Consider the following 26,060-nt stretch of genomic DNA (forward strand, 5'->3'; position numbering starts at 1 on the left):
ATTTTGGTTTCTCTGAAATCAAAATTGGTTGTCTGAGGGCATATTGTGATTGTTGAGCAATCTGATTAGGCGGTAGGTAATGATCGTTCCCGAAATTTCCGCAAATACAGAAAGAACTGACATAGGCGCACAGTCGTTCATGTTAATAATAGCTGCCCCCCCTCCAACTAAATCTGGCACAAACGCATGCTACAGTCGTGTAACCAGGTCCAGTGCTAAGCATATCGTAGCATCTATGAGTGATGGGGTTAGTGATGCTGTAAGCAGCTTCCTTAATGAGCTTAACTTAAATATCGTTAGCACCGGGGCACTGTCATTACCAAGGGAAGAAATCAAGTTGATTACTTCACTCTCACCACAAGGCGATAGAAAAGCAGAATCGCAGGTTCTTAGATATGTTACCGGGTTCGAGTTAGGTATGCTCGGTGTAAATGCGGCGCCCGCCTTGAAAAAGTGTCATTAAATTTATCGGCCAATTATATTCCTACACACTATGCACTATTCATGTTTAGTGCCGCCGTTGCTGGTCTATTTCTTGTACCGACCATGTTGAATCGCCTTCCAAATTTTTGCCATCAGTTATCATCATCATATTCATTGTAATGACTGCCATATGCATTATAATTATGATCGCCATCACAGGCATTCCATACCCAGTGGTCCCAGTTGCACGTACCCAATGACTGTAGTGGCACTTATATTGAGACAGCACTGTTTCCGGGATCGGCACAAGAAAGATGCTAGAAATAGACGTCAGAAACAACATAATCGATACAAAAATGTGTCCGCAACGTGCCAGGTAAGACATTGTCTTTAATAACTCTACTGAAGTGCCAGCTTCCTTTAGTGCAATAAGCATGTCAGATATTCCTGGCATATATGTGCTCCCGTGCGCATAAGTATACCTACATACCTCTACATGCTACGTGCACATTCATACACGGGAACTTGCGCGAAGGCTTTGCGTAATTGGCCCCACTGCAAGCGCAGCGAAGGAGAATGGCCGGTGCCTAAGGAGCATGAGCTCGTCGTTGCTGTACTTGGCTGAGCATCTCCGACTGCTATCCGTTCACTCGCGTCCCGTTGCAATAAATCTCATCTCAAGTGGTGCATGTGCGGGGCCTCGTTCATTCTGGAACCCCGAAGTCGCCCGCTGCCCCCGTCATGAACGACGACGCAAGTGCCGCTCCTCCGACTGCCTCATCCACCCTGGTATCTGCAGGAGCCTTGCGTCAACGAGATCCCTGCAGCTTCACCGGCACAGATGACAAAGACGTGGAAGACTGTGTCTCTTCCTACGAGCGAGTGAGTGTTCATAATAAACGGAATGACAATACCAAGATGAGCAAGGCAATTTTTTACCTATCGGAAGTTGCCAAGCTATGGTTTGTTAACCATGATGTCGACCCTACTACATGGACAGTCTCTAAATCCAGCTTCATCCAAGATACACAAACACCGGCACGTTTATAAGATGTAAGAGAAGCTATGACAGCGTGTAGTAATCCTCAGGTGATTTGACCAACACAGCTGCGCATCCGACAACTTCGATGACAGCCCTATACAGCACACCCTATAGCACCTGGGAACGCGTGTTCGCCTAGCCTATACTTACCTTTACCACATCGAGATGACATGAAAGCTACCGACTTAATAAATCACGGCTTGGCTTCAACATTAGTCACGTGCGCAATGACGCAGGCACCTCGTTGGAAGAAATCGCATACGCGTACAAAATAAAGCTTAACAATATAAAAAAAGAAAGGTGCTCATAGACGACTTATTCAGGTTTGTATCTACATGCAATTACAACTTCAGAAGTATACAAAAAATTATCAGTGCGAAACAGGTAAGTAAAACTTTTCACACAAGGAAACGTCACCCGTTGCGAGCGTGTGATATTACTGTATCCTTATTCGCGCATTTTTCCATGTGGTTTAACTACTCAGCGCCGTTGTTACTCAGGGCTTGTGTGAAGTAATTTGTTCGATGGTGCTTTCTCATCCACTCTTTTTCGATCCTGGAGTTACAAGTGCGCTCGGCCGTTCTAGAAGGCCGGATATATTCCCTAAGAATTTTATGGCTTTTCCATATACAAAATATTATGTGTGAACACCTTTCATGTTGATTATATTGTTTTCTTCGCACAGTGGCTTTGTCGTATGTGAATAGCGAACATTATTTAAACAATGAATAGCTTTTATTTTCTACGTATCATTATCACTAAGAAGGACGGTCCCTAGGCTAATAAGGGGATGGCTGCAGAAAGCTTGCAGTGCAACTACTACTCACTACAGGAAACAGCGTGGGTGCTTTGTTTAAAACAAGTCAAATGCTATGCGATGGCGACAGCAGCTGCCGCTGTTCAAACATATGCACTGCGCCTGCAGGACCGTGGATGCGCTTATGCAGCTCTCTCCGACGGCCCAGATAGCCGGCACCGCGCAATGCACACAACGGACCTGTCCTGCTTCGTTAGCGAAAGGTCGACGTGCAGCGTGAAATCAAACAGTTTCGAACCACAAAATAAAATCCGCCGCAGGGCTTGCGAGAGCGTAAGAGGTTGTGCATGCCAGTGAGCTCAACGGTGCTTTGAAATAAATTTTAAGGAGAGGGGGGCACCGCAGAGCCACTTTTATCAGGTGAGATTGGGGAAGTATTCTTTCAAGAATCTTGTTCCGTTCCTTTGGCGAAGAAAATAAAATTGGTTCTACTTGTAAAAATTACGCTCACAATTTATGGTGTTGGCCTTCGCGCCCAAACCACGGCCCGGGAGCGGCAGTATGACGCCAAGGAGTTAAAGAAATAGCTCACCGTTTGCGTCGTTTTCGTGTCTATAGACAATATATGCGCGGATGACCACAGACGGAATCTCGAATGTTGGATATAAATATATATGTACTACTTGTTAAAACTTGTCCAAAAGTATGCAAGAACAAAGAGAACGAAATATAAGAAAATAAATAGGCTCGACAAATACTTCCTTAAATTTACCGTACAGGTTTTACATGTACAAAAGGAAAGTTAATAAGAAGGCAAAGCGGTATACGCGTAGATGACTATAGAGATTCAAACAATAGAGAGTAAACGCTACGAGAAACTTTACAAATTATCATTAACAAATTAACCAATTACCATTAAGGCAAGAAGTGTCGCCACAGACAAATTCAGTTTAACATGTCGCAAACACTTTGACACACTGCAGATGAACAAAGTAACACAAAAGGGGAAACTCGACATTGATTACTGTTACAGGACTACACACAATGAATGCATTATATATTTTTCTGCGTAAAAAATCTACATATACTATTTATCCTAATAATTATGGACAATATTTAAAGCTATAAAAAAGGCCATGCTTTCGAAGAGTAGCTGTTAGCCATGGTCCCAAGAGTTTCGGCAGACTCATTGATCCATAATCAAGATTCACGAATTGTATTACTTGAAATGTATTTCTGCATTTATCCCATGAAAAGGAGTACCATCAATCAATTGTTTTTCCTAACGTTTTCTTATCTTTCATGGCAATGAAAGAAGAGTTCACAGGAAGATGGATAGTTGAGGTGATCTACAGTGGGTGAACAAGAAGGGCGTCTACTGCGTTGCCATATTTAATTTCTTTGAACTTTTCAGGTTTCCTACTGCTCTTTTCATGAAACTTCCCTGTCAACCTATGACATTACATTTGCCGGCCCAAGGAGGAAAAGGCGTTTATAGCTTGCCAAGTCACTATGCTAGCACATAGGGCTGAACAACTACTATCAGTAAGCAGTAGTTAATGTGATGCACCATCATATTTAACCGAATCATTAAAATTTAGAACCATTCCGATGTAAAGTTATTCCAAACGCCCGGCCAGGCTCCCATTCACAATACCAACCAAAAAAAAAACGTTATTTTTTGATTGCGGATGTTCAGTTGAAAACGTCTCTTCCTTCTGGTATACTACGAGGGCGAATCTGAAAGTCTTCGCGTTTACTTTTTTCAGCCAATTTACGGCTGTAAATGCGAAGTCGACAGATCCATTCCCAGCGGTAGACTTGCCTCGGACCGGTCCGGACTGATCTGCCAGTAGCTCCGCGGCTCGGCGCTGCTGTCACTCTTGAAGATGGAGGTTGTGCTTCACACATCTATGGTTTACGAGCATTGAAATGTAGTTCGTTTTCTATGGCAAACAAGCAGAACGCCCATCGAAATTCACAGAGAAATGCCGCCTACGTATGGGGTGTCTCGCTTTGAGAAGTGTGAGGCGGTGGTGTTGTGAGTTCGCAAAAGGCCGCGAGGGCTTGCAGGACAATGAGCGTTCGGGGAGGCCGCGTGCGTCGCTGACTGACTACAGGGGCATCTCAAATTTACTGCTGCGATGGGACAAATGCATGAACCGGTGTGGCGACTATGTGGAAAATAGTGTAAGGTAGGTGGGTTAGTACGCTATATTTGTAATTACCTGTATGTACCTTATATTGGTTAACAAAAAATTGTGTCAAAGGCTTTCTGATTTCACCTCGTACTTGGCTTGGCCATAACCACTGCAGGTATCATTTTCCCGCATACAAATGAACTGGGGAATTTGGTCAGTGCAATTTCTCTTCGTCAGGCTCAAATAGAAATCTTGTGGTCCCGGCAAGTATCGTCGAAACGATGACTCTACGTTGAGGTGCCCCTTGTTTGCCCACCCTTGATTACGTCTATAGGGAGCGTCATTTAAGTTCTGGGAGGTTTATGCATCGCGCTTTGTTTTTACTGAACCTCCGACACAATCACAGCTCTGATGTGCACAAAGCTCCACATTCCAGAAAGCAGCCGGCAACAACCAGGCAGTATCAAACACTTCATATGATTGCAGCTAGGCACCCAAAACACATTATTTCATGAGCTTTCATACGACCCAGTCGACAATGTGCTCAGTGACAAGGCAAGCTTAGCAAAGCATTGTTAATTTCTCCTTGCGCCAAGGTGGCACGTCGGTAAGTTTCGTTAGGCTGCTGTATTAGAAGATTCGTGAGACCTGTCACTGGGGATAAGCGCGGATCTATGATTATTAGGGCTGTAAGAATAGCAAAATTTTCCAATTGAACACGAACACGAATATTAGATAAACGCGACGTTTCACTATCGAACTGAACGTGGGATATTACCAATTTTTAAACAAATATATATATATATATATATATATATAGTAGGCAAAGAGGGATTCTTCAGGCTACCTTTCAAACGTAAAGAACTTGAGTGGTGCTACAAGGTAAACAGAACAAGTATTTAATTTCGACAGTTTCGATCGGTGGACCGATCTTCATCAGGGTTTACAAAAAAATGGCAGTTCGGCCCTGGTAGTGAAGACACCAGACTGGGTGCCCGGTCGTTCTTGCATACATCAAACCGAGAGGAACAGTTGTGACAGTGATTGATTTTCAGCGCCTTGGCAGATTTACAGCGGCCTTTGGCAGCTATGCAGGGCAAGAGGAAGGCGGAGTCACATGTATGTAGAGCAAGGAGGTCAGTGAGGGAAAAAAAGAGGAAAAAGAAAGAAAACGGAAGGAAACAGAAAAAAAAACACAGGAGGAGGGAGACGTAAGACGGAGAGGGAGGGGGGCGGGAAGTAGCGGCAGCTAGGTTCCCGTGCACCCGAGGCAAGGAGGGATACATATATATATATATATATATATATCATACAGGGTGTATGAAGCCCGTCGGGCAAAGAAAAGGGCTCCTTTGTGATACTTGGCATATGCCAATGCAGTCATGCCTGATTTTTAACATGAAGACTAACTGGTGTGAATTTCTTTTTTTTTTTGTAACGATCAAAATTGCGAACGGTGCAAGAGCGAACGATTGTGTTAGTTGTCTGGTAGTAGTGAGTATTTAGAGAATCTCATGTCCATAGTTCGACTTCCTTCTTTTGCACCAAACACGTTTCATAAATCTTGTGCCCGCTTGTGCAGTCAACACGAGCTGCTTATAACAGCTTGTTTTTGTGGCCAGCTCTGTCCTCGCATATTGTTAAAGGAATTAAAGGGTGACCGATTGATTGACAGATTGGATTTTAGGAAAGTTGAGAAGCTTTCAAAGAAAAATCTGTTCTTTGCTCATAGGCGTGTGTGATGCAGCAGACACTGATAATAATATATCGAAGGAGCAGCGCATCACTCGATGTATGTAACGGAGCCATGTTTAAGAAGCTAAGTGTAATATTACCGCAGCGCACGTCATTTTAAAGGATGGATCCAAAGATGGTTAAATTGGCCAAATGATAATTCCTTCGCCTGAAACCCTACAAGGGGCTCGCCGATACAAGCTGCCCAAGGCCGGGCATGCTTATTCGGCATATGGAAACTGCTGTGCAGAGGTGATATCGTCCATTCACTTGATCTGGAACGGGCGTGTCTGCAGAGCAATCGCGGTTCTTCTGCATTAGTGTCATTGCGAACAGGGTCTAATTGAATCGGTCCTTCTCCCTGTTCACTGGAACAAATGTTTATTACCGCTTACAGCGCACGATCGAATTTCACTAAAGAACAATTTTCGAAAGTGCATTATCAAATCGAACATTAATGGAATAGCAAGGACTACTCGATTCGTATTTAAATTTTTGGATATTTCAGTAATAATTCATGAAGAATAAGAAGACTTCTGGATTGTGTCCTTTGTTCTGGCACTGTACTTTGGAAGCGGTTGACACGACAAAATTATTCCTAATGCGAACACGTGTGACAGCTGGCAGCAGGCTCACATTATCTGCGGCTTCCGCAGAAAATGGGAGTTGATGCGCGTAGTGACACCGCCGCACAAGGCAATTTTCGCTTTGAACCGAACCCGCGTCGCTGCTACAAGTTCACCGATCATGCGTGACGTAAGTCCTGAAAAATTATACTTCGCGATAACCTTGACGCGCAACGACAAGGCAAAGTAAACGGAGCACCCCATCCGCCTCACGGCCACAAGGAGAGCAGCGGCACCGCGACTTCCTCACGACGTGTGCGCTTGGTAATGGCGGAGGCATGACCAGAAGACAACAACAACAACAACAACAACAACAACACGAACTGACATCATCGCAATGTGAACCAATAAACTGTACGCGGACAAGAGTTTGACGAAAACGGATTTAGCAGAGTATAATCGTTGTCATGAAAGGAGGACGCCTATTTAAACAAATAAAGATATGGCACGTTACGCCTGGTATCGTTCTTATTTTTTTTTGTCAACAGTAGTTGGCGTCTTCCTCATCACCTTTGACAATAAAGTATACACTTCACGATGTGTCCGCGTCAGTGGCGTGTCACTTCTTTGTCGGCCGCTTTCGAAGGCTCTTACGCTGTTGCAATCAGAGCAGTGGAGCTATAGCAAATAGCACGTCAGACCACTCTTTAGACGCTTCTTATAACTGCGCGAAAAAACGAGGACACAAGAAAGGAACACACATCACACCACGGGCGCTCTGCGCTCGTGGTGTGCTGTGTGCTTCATTATTGTGTCCTCTTTTTTTAGCGCATTTATAAGAAGCGCCTAAAGCTATGAACCAACTAGCCCGCCACAACGTCCTACTAAAGACCACTCTTGTCCGCGAAAGTTGCAGCGCGCACACGGAACTGCAACAACAACCCGGCGCTGCGCTCCGCGGCGGAGGTCGTTTGCATCTTTACGACAACGATAAGGAGTCACGCGGGGAGAAATTCCATAAAAAAGGGAATTCGACCTTCGCGCCGTAGGCGTCGGTGCTCTCCTCTATCGCAGCGACGAAAAAATAAAGATAGGCGTCGTATACGCCTATGGTCGAATGACGGCACGTGATCTAAATAGCGCAGCAGTTGCACAATAAAGCTGCACCAAAGTTACACAATATTATTGTAGCCGCCTCGGACGAGCCGATTTGCGGCCCTCTTCCGCAGAATCGTCATCGAGGGCAAGGCCCTGAACGGAACACCAAATACAAACACTAAATTAATTTACAGTTGTAAATCATTACTCTGAAACACGAGTTTCGTAAATGTCACCTTGATGTACGCTTATTACTACAACAGAAAACAAAGGTCAAAGGCCGAAGAAGAAGAAGTGCTAGCGCAGCGGACGCACTTCGCGACGGCTCTGCCTTAATGAATGTTTTCCGCTGAATTATCGAGTCGAATACCTGAAAACCGACCACCATCGGATAGAGCAAATCGACCCGAACCCAGGGACACCGAGACCCGGGGTGAGCGACCATTTTCGAAGATTTTTCGAAGTGAGAAGCCCAGCTAAGCTTAACGCCGACTAGGCCTATATCGGAAGCCTACCGGCCCCCGGTAGGGCGGAAAACGGTGTCGCAGTGTAAGCCAGAGGTTCGGAAGCACTTCCGAAATGGAGGTAGATGAGGCAGAAGTGGGGTAACCCTGAATACCAAGTCGAGAGAAGACAGAGATGATCCCGCGAGCCGCGCCGAGGACGGCGACGCGGATGGATGGATCGAAGTTACGCACAAAAGAAAGGGCCGCGCGAACGCTACCCAAGAGGCAGACAAGCGAGGCACCCGCTGGAGAAGCCCGACGCGCAAAGGCGGGAAGAGCATAGTGAACAAGATTCTACGAGCAAGCAAGATGCCCAGGCTACCTAGAGACGACATCAAGATAATCGTAAGACCGAGAGACGGGCTGAACATCAGAAACACGTGCAGCGCCAGCCTAGACGAGGCGATACGCAATGAAGCAGGAGTGAGCAGCGACGAAATCATCACGATCTGTCCCAACCACACGCAAAACATCTTGGTGGTAAGCACACCTGACGAGACGACGGCGACTAAAGTCGCCAAAATCAAGGAAATAACAATCAACGGGAGGAAACACACGACCAACGCGTACGTCTCGGCACCAGAAGAGATGGCCAAGGGGATAATCCGCAACGTTCCCCTCAATTACACACAAGACCAGCTCGTGCACGCACTGGTGAACGTGAGGAACCCTTCCCTGGCGTACGCCAAGAGACTGGGCAGCACGACCACCGTGATACTACTGTACGAGGGCAACAGGGTCCCCGCGTGGGCGCACTTCAACAGCATCATGATGAGAGTATCCCTCTATCGGAAACAAATAGACTTTTGCAAAGAGTGCGGCAGGCTCGGGCACAGACCCGATGTATGCCCCAGACCGGACAACAAGCTGTGCCCAGCGTGCGGTAGCAAAAACCCGGCCAAAGACCACGAATGCACACCTAAATGCAAGCTCTGCGGAGAAGCTCACCCCACGGCGGACCGGACTTGCAGGGCTAAATACAAGACACCGTACATGGTAAAACTAAGAAGATGGACAGCGAGAAGAAACGAGGAAGAACTCTTGCGAATAGCCGGCTCACAAGAACCTGACGGCGGGGACAGCAACCACACACAACCATCTCCCGCGCCCAGATCCAAGTCCAGCTCCAGGTCCAGATCCATGTCCAGGCCGGAAGCGCGGGGACGACCGATCTCGAGGTCCAGGGACAGATCCAGATCCAGATCAAGGCCGGGAGCGCGGGGACGACCGACCTCGAGGTCCAGGTCCAGGAACAGGGACAGGACCGGGAGTGGATACATATCCACCTCGAGGGGGACGAAGCCCGAAACGAACGGGAAGAAGCAAGAACAGACGACACCAGCAAAGGTGAGCTGGTCAGACGTAGTGGCCAATCGCGAATCGGGAAGGTCCGGCAATACCAGTAACGATAGGGGCAGGTACGATCACATAGAGGAACGCGTGAAGGAATATCGAATGGAAAACCATCTACTCAAACAGGAGCTAGAAAAGGCAAAAAAAAAAAACAAAACAGCGAATCAGCCAAAAAAATTGACGAACTACAGAAAACACTTAATGAAATACTTACCAAAATGCAGACACAATCGTCACCCCCGTCAGCCGCCTTCGCTTCCGTCTCCACCCCATCCACCGAAGCAATGGAGGAGGAAGTGGATATGGTAGCAGATGTAGCACACCCACTGGGCGCCAAGCGTAAAATCCCGGAGACCAAGACCAACGAACAGGTCGCTTCGGTACAGGAGGTCAAGAGACCCCGACCTAGCACAAAAAAACTGACGTCCTTGAGGACATGCTCAACAAACTCTCTGACAAAATGGAGAAAATGTTCGAGATGTTGGCGGCGCGCATTAGTGACAGCGAGGCAGAGAGGAAGGCGCAGGCCCTAAAGTACGACAGGCGGCTCGCAGAGCTGGAGAAGAAGCTCTCGTAAAGATGGCGGGCACCAAAAAGGGAAGACTCGTCATCTGGCAGTGGAACTGCCGCAGCTTCTCTAACAAAAAAGCAACAATGACACAACACATTAAATTGACCGCAAAAAGACAAAAGCCCGACGTAATCATTCTCCAGGAAACATTCGACCACGCCAAAATTGCCGGGTACGCCACCCACAAACAACGTACAAAAGGGACGGGGAGGGACATAGTCGTGACGACATTAGTCAAAAAAGGACTGGTCGCGATCCCGAGAATTATGAGAAAAATTACGGACATTAGCCACATCCTCATAGAAGTTGTGCCACGCAGCAAGAAGGAGAGCAGCACTTTCGTCCTGAACGTCTACAGCAGCCCGTCCAAAAAGGGCCTAACACACAATTTCGAAGATTTAATAAACGAAACGTTGACCATCGCCGGCGACAACAGCCTCGTCATCGGCGGGGACTTCAACGCTCCACACACGCAGTGGGGATATGGACACTCGTCCAAGAAGGGAAAAAATCTGGCCGACCTCATAGATAAGGCCGGCCTAACCCTTCTCAACGAGCCGGCCTCACACACCAGAGTGGGTGCGGGCCCCCATAGGGACACCACACCAGACCTAACGCTATGCAGGAGAGCCGGGAGAATCACCTGGGAGAACACCTTCGAGGACCTGGGGAGCGATCACAGGATACTCAGCATAGCCCTAGGAGAGGCCCGCGTCACGAAGGGAATAAAACATAAGTTCCGGCTAGTAGACTGGGACAAATTCCGCAAAATCAGAGACGAAAAAGAACAGGGACCCATAAGAAACATAGAGGAATGGAACGGAGAGCTGCTACGAGACGTAGAAAAGGCCACGACCGAGATGGAGTGGGACGACTGGGAGGCTCGACGCGAACATGAAGACGACGACAATGGTGGTGGTCACTCTCCGCGGATGGACAGCAGGCTCGCGCACCTCGTACAAGCCAAAAAATCCATCCAGAAACGGCTGCAAGGGCAAAAACACAATAGAAATCTCAGGCGCAAAATCGCGGAACTAAACAAGACCATCGAAGCACACTGCGCCCAGTTATGCAATCAGGATTGGGGCGAGGTATGCGACGCCATGGACGGCAACATCAACACGGGCAAGACGTGGAAGATCCTCAAGCACCTGCTCGACCCGTCGGGAACGAAGACAGCGGCGAAAGCGGAAATGACCAAGCTCAGACACAAGTACAAAGGAAACATCCGTGAAATGGGTGATGAAATCGTCAAGCTCTACCTTGAGAGACCTCCAGCCGTTGAACACCGGAACTACTCGGGCTCTGCCAACGAAGACCTCGACAGAGATTTCTCCCAGCAAGAAATCAAGGCCGTCCTGCAGACCATCAAGACCAAGTCGGCTCCGGGCCCCGACAAAGTGACCAACAAGATGCTCCGGAACCTGGACGACCAGGCAACGAGCCGCTTGACAGACTACATCAACGAGTGCTGGCGGAATGGCGAGATACCCGACGAATGGAAGAGGTCCGACGTGATCCTCATACCGAAGCCAGGTAAACCCTTAGAAATACAGAACATGCGGCCGATCTCTCTCACTTCCTGCGTTGGTAAAGTGATGGAGCACGCTTGCCTGAGTAGAGTTAACGGCTACCTGGAGTCAAACGACCTGTACCACAGCAACACGATTGGCTTCAGAAGAGGGCTCTCTACACAAGACGCCATGATACAACTAAAGGAGCAAGTCATAGATACCACGGGGCGGGGCTTGAGGGCAATACTTGGACTTGATCTAAAGAAGGCCTTCGACAGGGTCAAGCACACGGCCATACTCGACAGAATCGTGCAACTCGGCCTGGGCGAACGAACGTATAATTTTATCCGAAATTCCCTTACGGGAAGAACAGCCAGAATCAGACTGGACGAGGAGGAGAGTATCCAGGTGGACATGGGCAGCGCTGGCACGCCGCAAGGGTCCGTCGTGTCACCGATGCTCTTCAACCTCGTCATGATTGGACTATTGGAAAAACTGGACCGAATAGAAGGCATTAATCACGCCGTTTATGCAGACGACATTACGATTTGGACCACGAAAGACGCAAGCGAGGGCGATATGGAGAACAGACTTCAAGGGGCGGTGGAGGCAATCGAAAATCACCTAGAGGGCACCGGACTTGAATGCTCGCCGGAAAAATCGGAACTGCTGCTCTACCGCCCCAGGAGGTTCGGCAAACCGTCCAGGGACGTAGCGGAACTACACAAAAGGGGAATCAGATTAACCACGAGGAAAGGCACGGAGATACCCATGGTCCAAAAGATTAGAGTTCTGGGTCTCTGGATCGAAGCCAGGGGAACAAACACGGACATTATAACACGCCTGGAAAAGAAAGTCACGGCGGCCATTCGGCTAATACAGAGAGTCTCCAACAACAGGAGGGGCATTAAAGAAAGAAACGTTGTGCGGCTCGTTCAGGCCTTCGCGATCAGCCACGTCGCGTACGTGGCGGCATTCGTCCACTGGAACAAGGCCGAGAAAGACAGGATCGACGCGCTCATTAGAAAAGCGCACAGAACAGCACTGGGTCTCCCCCGATACACAAGAAACGAAAGGTTACTACAACTCGGAGTGCATAACACGCTGGAGGAGATCGCAGAAGCACAGAGAATAGCGCAACTCGAAAGACTCTCCGGAACCAAGGCGGGCAGAGAAATCATGGAAAAGATCGGCATAAACTACCACGGAATGAACGGCCCCAAGATGCAGATTCACCCAGACGTCCGAGCCGCAATCAACACGGAAAATATCCCGAAGAACATGCACCCCGTGCACAATGTCGAGAGAAGAAAATGCCGCATGAAAACGATTCTCAAAAACCACGGCGCGCGGGAGGGGGTGCTCTTCGTAGACGCCGCGCGGTACCCCCGACACAGGGACGACAATGGTGGTGTCGGCGCTGACAGAGGTAACTCCCTCTTCGCCATGGCGGTCGTATGCACGAAAGGAAAAACCGTGACTGCGGGCTCCGTAAGGACTAGATCGTCGGAGGCAGCGGAAGAAACGGCAATCGCTTTGGCTATAATCAGCGGTCGGCAACAATACAGAACAATAATCAGCGACTCCAAGACGGCTATTAGGAATTTCACAAAGGGCTGGGTCTCCACCGAGGCGGCCAAAATCCTGAACCACAGAGCAGAAGACTTTAAGAACGGCACAATTACACCCAAATACCTCAAATGGATGCCGGCACATATGGGAGAAGTTACCATGAATGCCCCTCCCAACCTCAACGAGAAGGCCCACCGAGTCGCGCGAAAACTAACCCACCGCGGCACGGACAGTGACGGCCCAACACCCCGCAACCCCCGGGGAAGGGAGAAGGATTGCGGCGGAGGCGATGGAGAAGACGGAGGAGGCGACGACGACGAAGAAGCGATAAAAGACGACAGGGACAGACTGGTCACGTACCACGACATACTGACACACTACACGAAACAAAGAGAAGCATACCCACAACCCCACAAACAACTCGACAGGTCTCAAGAAACAGATTGGAGAAGATTGCAAACCAGAACGTTCCAAAACCCAGTACACTTAAACAGAATAAATTCAACACAATATCCAGACGCAAGCTGCAAGCTCTGCAAACATGAACACGCAGACATGGCACACATCTTGTGGAAGTGCACACAGATCAGTTCAGTATACGTAGAGGACAAGATAGAACCGGACCTTCTCGAGGAGCGATGGCTAAGCGCTCTGACTAGCTCAGAACTACACGACCAATTATAGGCTATCCAGCGGGCCCGGGCAGCGGTGGAAAGGCTATGCCTCACCGCACACAATGCCCGGGTGGCCTGAGCCCGGGCTAGCAACCTCGCAGGTCCTTTTTCCATTAAAGTTTTTTCCGTCCGTCCAAAGGTCAAAGTTTCAACGTTTCAATCTGGCGCCGAAGCTACAGTGCCGGCGCGTCAGTGTGACGTAACGGATATCAACATTTTTTTTTTGTTACAAATTTGCGCCGTTGACGCGCCGTAGAAATTCTTGAAACTTGCTATATTCAGTGTTTGGTAACTTCGGAATAAAATGTGGTCCAGTTTGCTAATAAGAAATTAACTAGGAACGAGGATACGCTGTCATAATTCATGACGCCATGAACAGCTGTTGGGGGAAGCTCAAGGCGGCGTCGGCCCCCGTCTTTCTTTATTGCGATTTTTCTCACTTTCGAAGTCGCTTCTTGCTGTAACATTGCATTTTTTCGGTATTAGAGAGGGGTAATTTATGGCCTGCTACAACCCACACGTTGCCGCGCAGCGTTGAACTAGTACAAAGAGATGTGTTATTTATGCAATCAGGAAGCCGGCTTCTAAGCTAAAATACTACTTTGCAAATGTTTGCAGTAAACTGGCGGGAAACATTGCTCTCAGACTGCAGCCCACTGTTTTATTCCTGGTTCGTTTCTTTTTTAATTCGTTTTCTTTCAGACACATTTGCGCCATTTACAATACAAAGCTGCGTGGAAAAAAAAGAGAAAGAAAAGAAAAAAGAACTCCCGCAATGGAATGTTGTGTTTTCTTTAGCTGCGTGATACGTGAGAAGACGGTGAATAGAAGGGATGAAACGAACACGATGCCGTGGGACTGTGTTTAAAGCGCGCGCTGACGCGGCCGGAGAACACCGACCACCCACTGTGGCGATCGCAGAGTCCACATGGCGTTCTGCGAACTAGACACGAGGTCTCGGGTTCGCTCTGCCGCCACCGTGGCTACATGTGATTTCGACTGCGCGGTTCATGCAAGAACGCTCGTCCGCGGAGCTTTGTGCGCATGCTCGACCATCCCAGGTTGCCCGTATAACTCCGGAACGCTGGAACGCTGTGCTTCGACTTCTGCGAAGGCCGCTGCATCGTTTCGATTCGTTACAATTATTTACTTACTTAATTAATTAGACAATCAATCATTCAATCAATCAGCGCCGTTACACAATATGTGTACATTCGCAATATATGTAAGCAATCACATATTTCCAGGAAAAGCGCGTCCTTTCGCCGCCGAGCCCTTTCCTCTGCATTTTCTTCCGCATTACCTGTCGCCTGCGACCTTGGCCGCCAAGTTTCTCTGCTCCAGACGCCATTTCGCGCACCCCCCTTTCTCTGAGCCGCACCTCACGAAGGGCAGCGCAAGGATCCCGCCTAATCGATTGCTTTCACGGGGGATGCGCAGTAGTCGCCACGTCATGAAAGCCAGCAGTCCAGACGCCATTGAGCAACTGCGCAACTTCCGCCGTCGGCTAAATCTGGGTGAAATCTGAAATGCGCTCGACATTGAAAATCAATAAAGCTCAACCGCGACTACAAAAAAAGAATAGAAAAAAGAAGCAGACTACATGCACTGTGCCATGCCTAGCGTAACCGATAAATTGGCTAATCGCTCGTATTGCGTGAACACTTGACACGGTACGCGACGCAAACAGCGAAACAACGCAAAAAAAGTCCATAGACTCCCTCCCCCCCCCCCTTACCACCGGCCCCCGCTACGCATGTACCGATATATGCGGTCGCCGACTATCGGTAACGTCATGCTTTTTTCTCCTCTTCACGTTTGTATTTCATTCACTGCATGTAAGCGTATTTAAATAAAGTCAGCTTTACTTGTCGATCGCCTTTTTTTTTTTAACACAACCATATGGGAAAGCGAAAGAAGGGAGGCGTCAGTGGCTCATATTTTGAAAGGTCACTGCAACATTGATTGTACTTGAGCAAAATAGAAAATTTGGTCACGTGATATAGCGTGATCATTTCGAAAAGTGCAAAATAAAAGAGGACAAAAGGAAAAAAAAAGCGTGAAACAAAGAAAGAAAGCCACAAAAACAACGCCGCACAAGAGAAAAGGAGGTTGTGTGTGTGCTTCGTCTTCCTTTGTAATCTGGTCTTTCTTTTTGCTACAGTTCAAAATGGTAAACATTGATAGTAACGCATATTGCTCGCCGCAACTCTCGCTTTATGCAACGTTACAAAATATAACTGACTCAGACAACGGGCACGTTCCAGGCACTAAAGATATGCGACGCAGCGAAGCAGAGCTGCGCAGTGTTATCCCATGATACTCGAACCCACTGAAACGAGACAGTGACGCCAGCCATGCATAACCTGTGAAGATATGGCGTTTTACGTGCCAAAATCACCTTCTGATTATGAGGCACGCCGTAGTGGAGGACTCCGGAAATTTTGACCACCTCGGGTTCTTTAATCTGCACCAAAATTTAAGTACCACGGGTGTTTTCGCATTTCGCCCCCATCGAAATGCGGCCGCCGTGGTCGGGTTTCCATCCCGCGACCTCGTGCTCAGCAGCCCAACACCACAGCCACTGAACAACCACGGCGGGTGATACACCGCGAAGTCTTGCGCTTAAGCAGGGATCCGCTTTGCTTTCCTTTCCAGAATACTCTATAGCGCTGATGCGAATTCCTTGATAGGAAGAATCTATGAGCCGTGTTGTGAACCGCAGGATACACGGCAGCCCTGCTTGTCGCCATCATTCACTACGTGTTCACTTTTATTCGCAATGTAAGTTGGTATCTTTCGCCGACTCACGCAGCGAAAGTTACGAAGCGCCCAGCGTCCAGCGATAGGTGATAGTTTTTACGCATTAGCGTAGATGGCCGCCTGGGAAGTCGACGAGATTATGCGTGTCGCCGCGAGGGAAGCGAGCGCCGGAGGAGGAGAAGAGAATCGCCGCGTCCGCGCCCTGAGCGTTTGTGCTTCGACGCCGCGGTGCTCACACTGTGCATGGTGGCGGCGGCCTCCCTTCGTAGCTTGAAAGGCGAACTCATTTCGAATGAATTTGCAGAATCACACCTGTTCAAATATGTTCCTCATAGAATTGCTCGTAAAAATGCACTGTTTTTACTAACTTATTTTTTAACAAAACGCTCTTTCACGCAATCAAGCCCTAAAGTAATTGGAACGCACGTGCAATTGATCCCACACTTTGGGAAATAATATCTCGAAATTTATCTCATCCTGTGAATTCATTTCAAGTGGATAAGTCTCTCACACTCACCGGCTGCAACTCGTAAATTGCAATATGTGACGTAATGTAAATAATTACGAAGTTCAAATTAGTTAATCAGTTCATCTTAATTAAATAGTTGAATATGTGTTTCGAGTTCACATGCTAATAATAATCGCCTCTGTGAATAATCCAACTCAAGGACAAGAATTGCGCTATCTGCCACAGGTGATTTTTAAAAATTTATTGACACCTAAAAATTATCACCCTGTATGTTGTGCATGGTCATGCAACGATCTTGTATTCACAGATCTTCTTCTTCACAAGTTAATCAGGATGCTTAAACAAGCCGTACACACGGTTGAACTCTACTTACTGTGTGTGTGTGTGTGTGTGTGTTGAAAGGGTGTTTATATCTGCAATGTCTTTTTAAGAAAAATTACCAGAAGAGTAGATGTGTATGTGCTTGGTAGGATACAGGTAAGCCGTTAATGTAGCGAGTTCGCTTTTTTTTTCTGTGATATATGCTGCTCCGATTGGTGCGTGTGTCGCGATATGAAGCTGCAAGAAACGTGCTAAAACCTATATTTTCGGCAAACGAGATATATTTGGTGCAAGAATGGCTCATACCTTATATTGTCGAAAATGAGCATGGAGTGAAAGCGGCTATCGATGAACATCCTTTTAGAGTGAAACGACACAACGTGCCTAGAGAGGTATGCTTGACACGAGTGTTACTATCAAGTGGAGACAGGCCAGCACGCATAAATACAGATACTGGCAAGCAAAAATAGCCGAGAACGAATGGAGTCGATGACAATAAAACAAACAAGCAAACAAAATAAAATAAAGAGAGCATCGAAAGAGTTGGCCCCACTGCATATGTCGTCACCACGCAGGACTTCCAGGAACCAGTCGCTAAATATACGCCCCGCTTACGCAACTACGCCCCTCAGGTAGCCAAAGCGCCGTCGCTAAAAGTTTAAACGACAGTCCGCATACCCATACTTGGTAGGCTGCGCTGTCAATATATCTGATACGATACGGTAGCCTTCTTTACTAACGCACCAAGTCATGTGTTATGCTCGGCCATTTGCACTGAGACCGTGGAGAAGCACAGCAACGCTCCCTTTCCTCAATTTGTCGTAGTAATGGTCTCCTGTTGAACGCGATTACAATGTCTACGTGTACCTACGTCTTGGGGCAGATGTAGGGTTGCCATCTGGCCCGTTTTGCACCAACCCAATCGGTATTCCCCTCACAGTGCCGGCTGCTGGATCGAGCCCCACACCGGCACGCCATTTGCTGGATTTCCAGATCTCCCTGTACCGGCACCATATGCTGCATGGCAAGCGCTCCTTCGGGCGTATATGTGCACTTGCCAACTTAATTGTCGCGTGCGAATTTACTCCTAATTCCTTAAAGCATGAATGTATCTTGTTGTAATCTAGATTTCCAGCATATTGCTGTGTTCGTCGCAGCTAGGTCACTAACGTCCTTACGAATAATTATTTGCGCCAACACGATGAAGATCTTAAAGTCGTACCTAATTTTATATAAAGCCTTTCAATAAATTTCGATCACGCAATGTTTGTACTCGACGTCCCGCCATCTTAACTTGTTCTGTTTGTAATGTTAGACACGTATGGTTTACAAAAACAAAACACTTTTTACGCAGACCTGGCCGTCGTGCCACTAAACTGCATAGATAAATAATGCTTTATATCTGATATCTGCTGAGTGCCTACGGCACTTGTTTTTTCTTTGACTGTATGGCACTCCAAAGCTGTGCGCTGTGTGCGTGTCACTCTCTCGTGTACTTGCCTTTATTTAGCGCTGTGTCCTTTTTCCAAAGTACTCCAAAGCCTACTCTATTTGCTTTCTGAAGTGATGCATGCTCGCGAGATGCTCTAATTAACACCACGTACCCCATGTCACCGAGAGGAGAGTCCAATACATGCATAGGCGGCTCGTGGTATGTATGTATGATGATGATGATGATATGTAGTGTTTAATGGATATGTATGTATGTATGTATGTATGTATGTATGTATGTATGTATGTATGTATGTATGTATGTATGTATGTACGTATGTATGTATGTATGTATGTATGTATGTATGTATTTCTGTAGTTAACAGTATAGGCCATTATTTTTGCACCCTTGTTGCATAGCCGATTCTTCTAAGCTTATAGGTTTATTTCGCTCTCAAGGTCTAATTGTTACAGTCGAGGCAATGCCGTGCTACGCTCACCCGCTTCGCCAAGCCCTTTCACAATTTAAGCTCGACTGTGCAAGTATATTCTCACTCTGCCGTTTTGCCACATACATTTTGTTGACGCACGCAGTAAAGATAAAAGCGAAAGAATTTGGTAAAGTGTTGCACTTCTTTCCTTCATTCATTGCCCACTACCGAGATGTTATGCGAATTATGTGAGAAATAACATCGGGCCAGTATGGCCAGAGTAGTTTGTTTGGCAGCATTTAAATCGGTCAGATCATGTCTCGAAATGTAACCAGTGCCAGGAAGGATGAAATATTTGATGCTGTGGTTCGCACAGTACGTGCTGAGAGTAGAGACGGCAGAAATTCGCGTACTGTAACGTGCTCTCGAACATCATATTAAGGAGAATGCTGGAGATTTGCACACATACATTAGGAATTTGTAATTATGCATTGCTCATGTGATTCCAGGCACACCTCGGTGGTTGTCTGTCTAAATAAAAAAAAATAATTATGGGCTTTTACGTGCGAAAACCACGATACGATTATGAGGCGCGCCGTAGTGGGGGACTTAGGAAATTTGGTCCATCTGGGATTCGTTAACGTGCACCTAAATCTAAGTACACAGGTGTTTTCGCATTTCTCCGGTTGTCTATCTACCAAAACCGAGGTCGAAATCACCTCGCGACGAAGTTGAAAGAAACTTAAAGCGTCGTAGCATATCCCACACCACAAGTACCTAAAATGATGGCTGAAGATAGCTATCATTGCCAGAAATTTTAGAGAAGAAATGAACGAAAATAATTACTTATTGGATATTTGCAGATATTTACAGCGGCTTGTCGGTGTCAACAGCGTCTCACGTGAAAGACCCGGACACCTACCAATTAGTAAAACGAAAGTTGTTGTGGCACTTACTTTAGAATTATATCCAGGTCCGTCAGGAAGATCTCGAGGCACACTGTCGTTACGATTTATAAATACCACAGTCACCGCTGTTGTCACTGTACGGTCTTCGCCGACTGTTTCACAAATGGCAATTCAAGAGCCCAAAGAACGCGCGCAACAAACAGCCCTGTGTCCTCTCGATACCCGACTGCCCGTACAGCGAGCTTCGCCGTGCGTCCTGGAATTGGCGACGACAGCGATCTCCGGTTGCCCGTCGCCGCGCGAATCGCGACGCTCGAGCGACCGACGCGCGATTCGCCGCGAAAGCCCAGCGGCGAAGCCCGACGGCGACGTACCTGTTGTACTGCGGTGGTGTTGGCGTCGTGGGTCTCCGCGGGTCCCCGCTGCCGCCGAAAGCCGGGAGGCGGTTCTGTGCACGGCTCTGCAACGGCAGCTGTGGCACAAAACCTAGTGTACACGTGGGGCATCGCGGCGACAAGGCGAGCTAACGCTGCTGCAGGCCGCCGCTGCTAGTGTGGCGGGGCATTCGGTTACGATTCTGAATAGTAACGGTTGTAATGTCTGTTGTCGAAGTGACAAATGCCCACCCTGGGAGATTGACGAGGAATCAGATAGCTCAAGTATGTGTAGTAATTTTAGAATTGATTTGCGGGAAAAATAAATGCAACAAAAGTTCTCTGTTGTTCTCTAATATGCTCAGTTTTGATTTGGTGGTGCTAGTAATGATTACAAGAGGACAACACCTAAACACACTTGTACCGCCACCAGGTTCTACGCCGTTTCCCCGCAGTGGGCGGAGCCATCGTTTGGAGACGAACCAAAACAACAAAAACGAAATTACGTTAGTAAGAAAAGCGGCAAAATGTAGTGTGTAGATTAACAAAATTCAAGTATTAGGTGTGAACAGAAAATAAAAGAAATGAATAAAGAAAGAAAATCAAGAAGTTCAGCAACAAAACTTCGTGGAATGTTAATGAAATTCCCAAACTGTGCAGGAAGCGTTCCCGCCCCTGCGCTCATCATTAGAGGTACGAAAGGTTGGCGAAACAGGAATGGTTAAGTGGTTAATGCGGGTCTGCAGAGAGGACGAAGGTGCTATTTCGAGATAATTTCGTGTACGCTTGAAAATCGTGGACGAGCATGTAAAAAATCGTCTGTGGTGTCACTTGCCCAGGCAAAAAAGAACGAAACGGCACGGCATCACACCATCCCTACTAAGTGACACGTCAGAGATGGTGTGCTACAGTACAGTCTTGAGGAGGGCTTCGTGTATGGCATAATTTGCTTTCTTAGGGACGGAATAGTTGTTTGAAATCTGGAGAATTGGATACAGATGGCTTATATAAATCGCGCTTCATCATTAGTCTCGGAAATCTCGGCGCTAAGATGAAAGCTGGAGGGGAAAACTTGATTAGCCGAATCAAGGTAGCGACGCCTTCACCAATCAATCTGTGGTTTTGTTAAATAACGAAACGAATATGAGTTAAGTTGTAAGTGACCAATCATCTGGGAGTTTGCAAAATCGGCAAGTAACCAGAAGCAGTGCGGCAGAAACGCGGAGAATCAGTGACGTCCAAACACTGCCGCGTCTACTGATGGGTTGAATTTATGGAAGGCTACCGAAAATCACGCTACAAAAAATTCACTGACGATTACAGTACTCCCCCTAATGCGAAACTTGAGAGAATCTCAATGCGGGCTTTCATTTCGCGATATATTGGCTGGCACGGACAATCTGTCTCGTGTGGCACGTTGCAAACGAAGCAAAGTGTAGCGCGACTGCCTCGCTTATCGGGAGATCCCGAGAAACAGCGCGTGGGGGACGTGTGGACACGATTTACAGCAGCCGCGGCAGACAGACCTCCGCTCATGCAGCGATTTGTTTCTGTCGCTGCATGAGCGGAGGTCTGGCGCCACATGGCTGCCATCGTCTCCGCAGAGCCCTCCTTGCGCGGCACTGCGTTTTATGCGAAGCATATTACTACAGCTCAACCCAGCTCCTCAGGCGCGGCGGTGTCGCCTTCAATACCACGTGACACCGTGACGTCACGACAAAGGAGAAACGGGGCTCCAACTCGCGCCGTCGCTCGCGGCGTCGCGGCGGTATATAACTGCGTTTGTTTCTGTGTGGCTTTGGCTCAACTCTTGCAACATGGGCTGGGTGGGAATCGAACCAGGGTCTCCGGAGTGTGAGACGGAGACGCTACCACTGAGTCAACAGTACGATGCTTCAAAGCGGTACAAAAGCGAATCTAGTGAATGCGGTGTTGCCTTAGAAACGAGCTGTTTCTAAGGCTCAGGCGTGGGTCGCTTGCTCAGGCGCACATTTCTTTGCCGCGCCGAACGCTGCGCTGCTCGACGCTCACCGCGACCAATGCGGGGCGCGTAGTCGCTGCGGCGTAGCCCATTGTCTTACACCCCTTGGCGGGTCGACGGGAACGCTGTCACGTTCCACTCTTGAAGGCGAAGCAGAGTAACGCGTGAGTTGTTTCTTCGTCTAGCCGAAGCAAATATAGCCAAGCAACAGCAGTTCACCAGACTAAACAGTGGTCCAACAACTAAAATAAAGGCTAGTATGCTTCGCATCCTGGGCTTAACCTTAGCTAAGCCACAGCCATTTTTTTCTTCTCCCTCTCTCGCCATACCCTGCTCCCCAGCTTTCCTCCTCGCGCTCTCCTTGCTATCGCCGTCTTTCATCCCCCGCTGTGTTCCGCCTTCCCCCTTTCATCCTTCACTGTGCTCGTTTGCTCGGCCACGAGGGACGCCGCGGCCCGCCGCAGGAAGGGGCGCTGTGCTCCAAAATGAGTGAAATCTGGGAAACATAAATTAAAGGACAAATCCACAATGGAAAAGAATATTCTGATGCGACACTTCGAAAACCATTAGATTTAATAACATTTGTCGGCATGTTTAAAAACAAATATTGTGGATTAAAAAGCCTGTCCAACAACGGCTTCCTTTTGATCCATGACTTCGGCCATCGAGGCGCATGGTAGTATAATTGTTGGCACAAGCATTGGCAGGGCTGCACGTTCGCTAAATATCTTTTGGTTCCTTCATTGATTTTCCTTAGTCGCCACGGCATTATTGACTTATTCCTTACGCACGATTCGGAACTATCTATTTGCGTACGAATCCGTTTGGTGGCCTTCGTCGCTAAGGAAAAAAAAAACAAAACAACCTGCAGTAATCTGCCCGGCTTGCAATTTATTTGTTTTGTTTAGATAATGTAGCAATAATGCTACTGATCGTCGAGGGTCTTGTTTTCCTTTCTTCATTTTTCTAATATGAGCAAGTACACCTCACAAACTTGGCTGGTGTTGTCTGACGTCTGTAACCTAGCCATCGTCAGCACGTCTCCTTATTCGAATCAACAGGCTTGTGGCACGGCGGTGAAAGAGGTTGCCGTGTTCGTTCAGAGGTATTGCGAAAATGCATATTCGATCTCAAGAGATTCTGCACCGCCAGAATAGAGAATACGAAAATATATCCGCAGCCTATGAACGCTGCCGGGCATGGAGATCTCAAGCCTGTGCTGTTTTGTACGGTTTTACTTGCTGCGGTCGAATACTATCCGAAAAGTAGGTGGACATTCGCGGTCGAGCGCATATGCATCAGAACGCGATCAACGTGTTCGTTAAGCCAATTCATTTTAAAAGAAATATTTAGTTTCCCGACAATCCAAAGCGCAGTGCATCCATAAGGTTGACACATCCTTCCTCAAGAAAGGAAAACAAGATAACTGCTTTACAACGCCAGGGCACCCGTGGTATTCACGGTCGTACAGCGACACCCTATTTCTGCTTACGGAAGATGTCGATCTTTCGTAGGCACTGAGAACACTTAGCATAACGTGAACAAATCAAAATATACATTGCGACCGCTGTGCGTTTTAGCTCAGCAGGCTCACTGGTTAAATTCAGAATAATGTTTGCGAGTGCTCGTTGTTTGCACATAGCACAAATGGTTTGCAGCAGAACGTGCTTTTTGTTTTAAATTATGGGGTTTTACGTGCCAAAACCACGATCTCATGATGAGGCATGCCGTAGATGGGGGACCCCGGAAATTTGAACCAACTAGGGTTCTTTAACCTGCACCTAAATCTAAGTACACGATGTTTTCACAATTGGCCCCTATCTAAATGCCGCCGCCGTGGCCGGGATTGGATCCCGCGACCTCGTGCTCAGCAGCCCAACACCATAGCCTCTAAGCAACCACGGCGGATAGCAGAACGTACTGACACGGACAAAAAGGGGCAACGACACACGCTGAACTACCACTTGCATGTTTGTTATTAGTTCCTAACACTCCTCACACATTTTTTTGTATGACGAAACAGCCAATGCTTGTTTTTTTCCATGCCGATTATCCGTCTCTTAGGGTGAAAGATTATTATTCCTTTTTTTGCGCAAGTAGCGTTATTTTTCTGATAGTAGTATCGTTGCATGATAGTGGTGCATCATTGCCTGCTTCTGTCAATGGCCATGACTTCTAAAATTTTGCGCGTCAGCTTGTCTTTACTTTTTTTCCCTAAAACTTTGATGTCGTGAAATTATGCACTGCAATGTCAAGGCAGGTGATGAAAAGCGAGATGCCCAGCGGAGATCCCTTCCAAGGATGCAGCATGTTCTCTTGTCCTGTCGTTCAAACACCTCCCTGTTTGTCCTATATATCGTCGGCCACATGATAAAAGTAAATCATATTGTTACGGCGATGTTGGGAGTATAGAAGATTGTATGTACAATATATATATAAAAGAAGAGTCAGAGAAGTGAAGATGGCTGACCGCCAACAACATGCAGCAGCCAACGTCCCGCGATCCTATTTTTCCTCTCTTCCTTCCTCCTTCCGTAACAGGACTCCCGGGTGGTGAAGCGCCGTCTCGGCGCATGGTAGGCGAAGAACTGCGAGCGACGCATGGCTTCAGCTGCGAAACGTGGACAAGGTCAACAGACGTCGGACTTGAGGATGCATCAAACTGTAGTGGCGCAATCTCGTAATTTACATCGTTAACATCACGTAGGACTTAATAAGGCCCTGTGTAGCGAGAGAGAAGCTTCAGGGAGAGGCCAACCCGAAAACATAGTGACGAAAAGAGCGCCCAAGCACCTGGCACGAACTTAAGATCGCGATGGCACCGGCCATAACGGTCTTTTTGTATATGCTGCGAGGCTAATAAACGAGATCGGGCGACTTGACGTGCCATGTGAGCGTCATCGATGACTTAACGAGCCTACTCAGTTGCAACACGTGGCACAGAAGGGAGCATGGTTTCAAACCCGTACAAAAATGACTCTGGATTAACCATTGATATATTGTTGGGCAATTGTTGAAACAACGGACTTCAACAAATTTTCAAGAGCGATTGAGTTCACTCAACCCTTGCACAACAATATTAGCGTTGAACGTTCTCAATAAACCATTTATTGGGTAATTTGTGTTGATTTTTCTAGTTGTTTTTTTTTGTTGTGTAGCAGTTGAGTCTAGTATAGAATAATTAGGACTCGCATATGAAGACATTCCAAAAATTTATTGCGAAGCGTCCCAACCTCATTCCTGTCACTTTGTGGCAGGTAGGTTCTTCTTTCGCCTCGCTTTGATTAAAAGAAAATAATGTGTGATCGATGGGGTGGAATCGAACGCCGGCCGTCGAGCCCGGTACTCTAACCAATAGGCCACGAGCGAGCGCATACTCTTCTCATTCGAAAGCCAGTAAGCTCTGAAATGCTTGGCGCGTGCGCCGCGTG

At 47.5% G+C, this 26,060-nt stretch overlaps 1 protein-coding gene across 2 annotated transcripts in view; it reads right to left on the bottom strand.

The window, feature by feature from the left end:
• The window catches only part of LOC142580046 (putative D-lactate dehydrogenase, mitochondrial), a 104,893-nt gene extending 84,138 nt beyond the window's left edge, over positions 1-20,755 (bottom strand). Inside the window, exon 1 of one of the 2 annotated variants that reach the window (XM_075690795.1) lies at positions 20,649-20,755. The gene's annotated coding sequence lies outside the window, so the exon portion shown is untranslated. Of the gene's footprint in view, positions 1-20,322; positions 20,578-20,648 lie in introns of those variants that run through there. The other variant, XM_075690796.1, reaches the window with a different exon arrangement.
• Between the last annotated feature and the right edge of the window lie 5,305 nt (positions 20,756-26,060).

Source organism: Dermacentor variabilis, chromosome 4, assembly GCF_050947875.1.
Source record: "Dermacentor variabilis isolate Ectoservices chromosome 4, ASM5094787v1, whole genome shotgun sequence".
Taxonomy (NCBI): Eukaryota; Metazoa; Arthropoda; class Arachnida; order Ixodida; family Ixodidae; genus Dermacentor; species Dermacentor variabilis.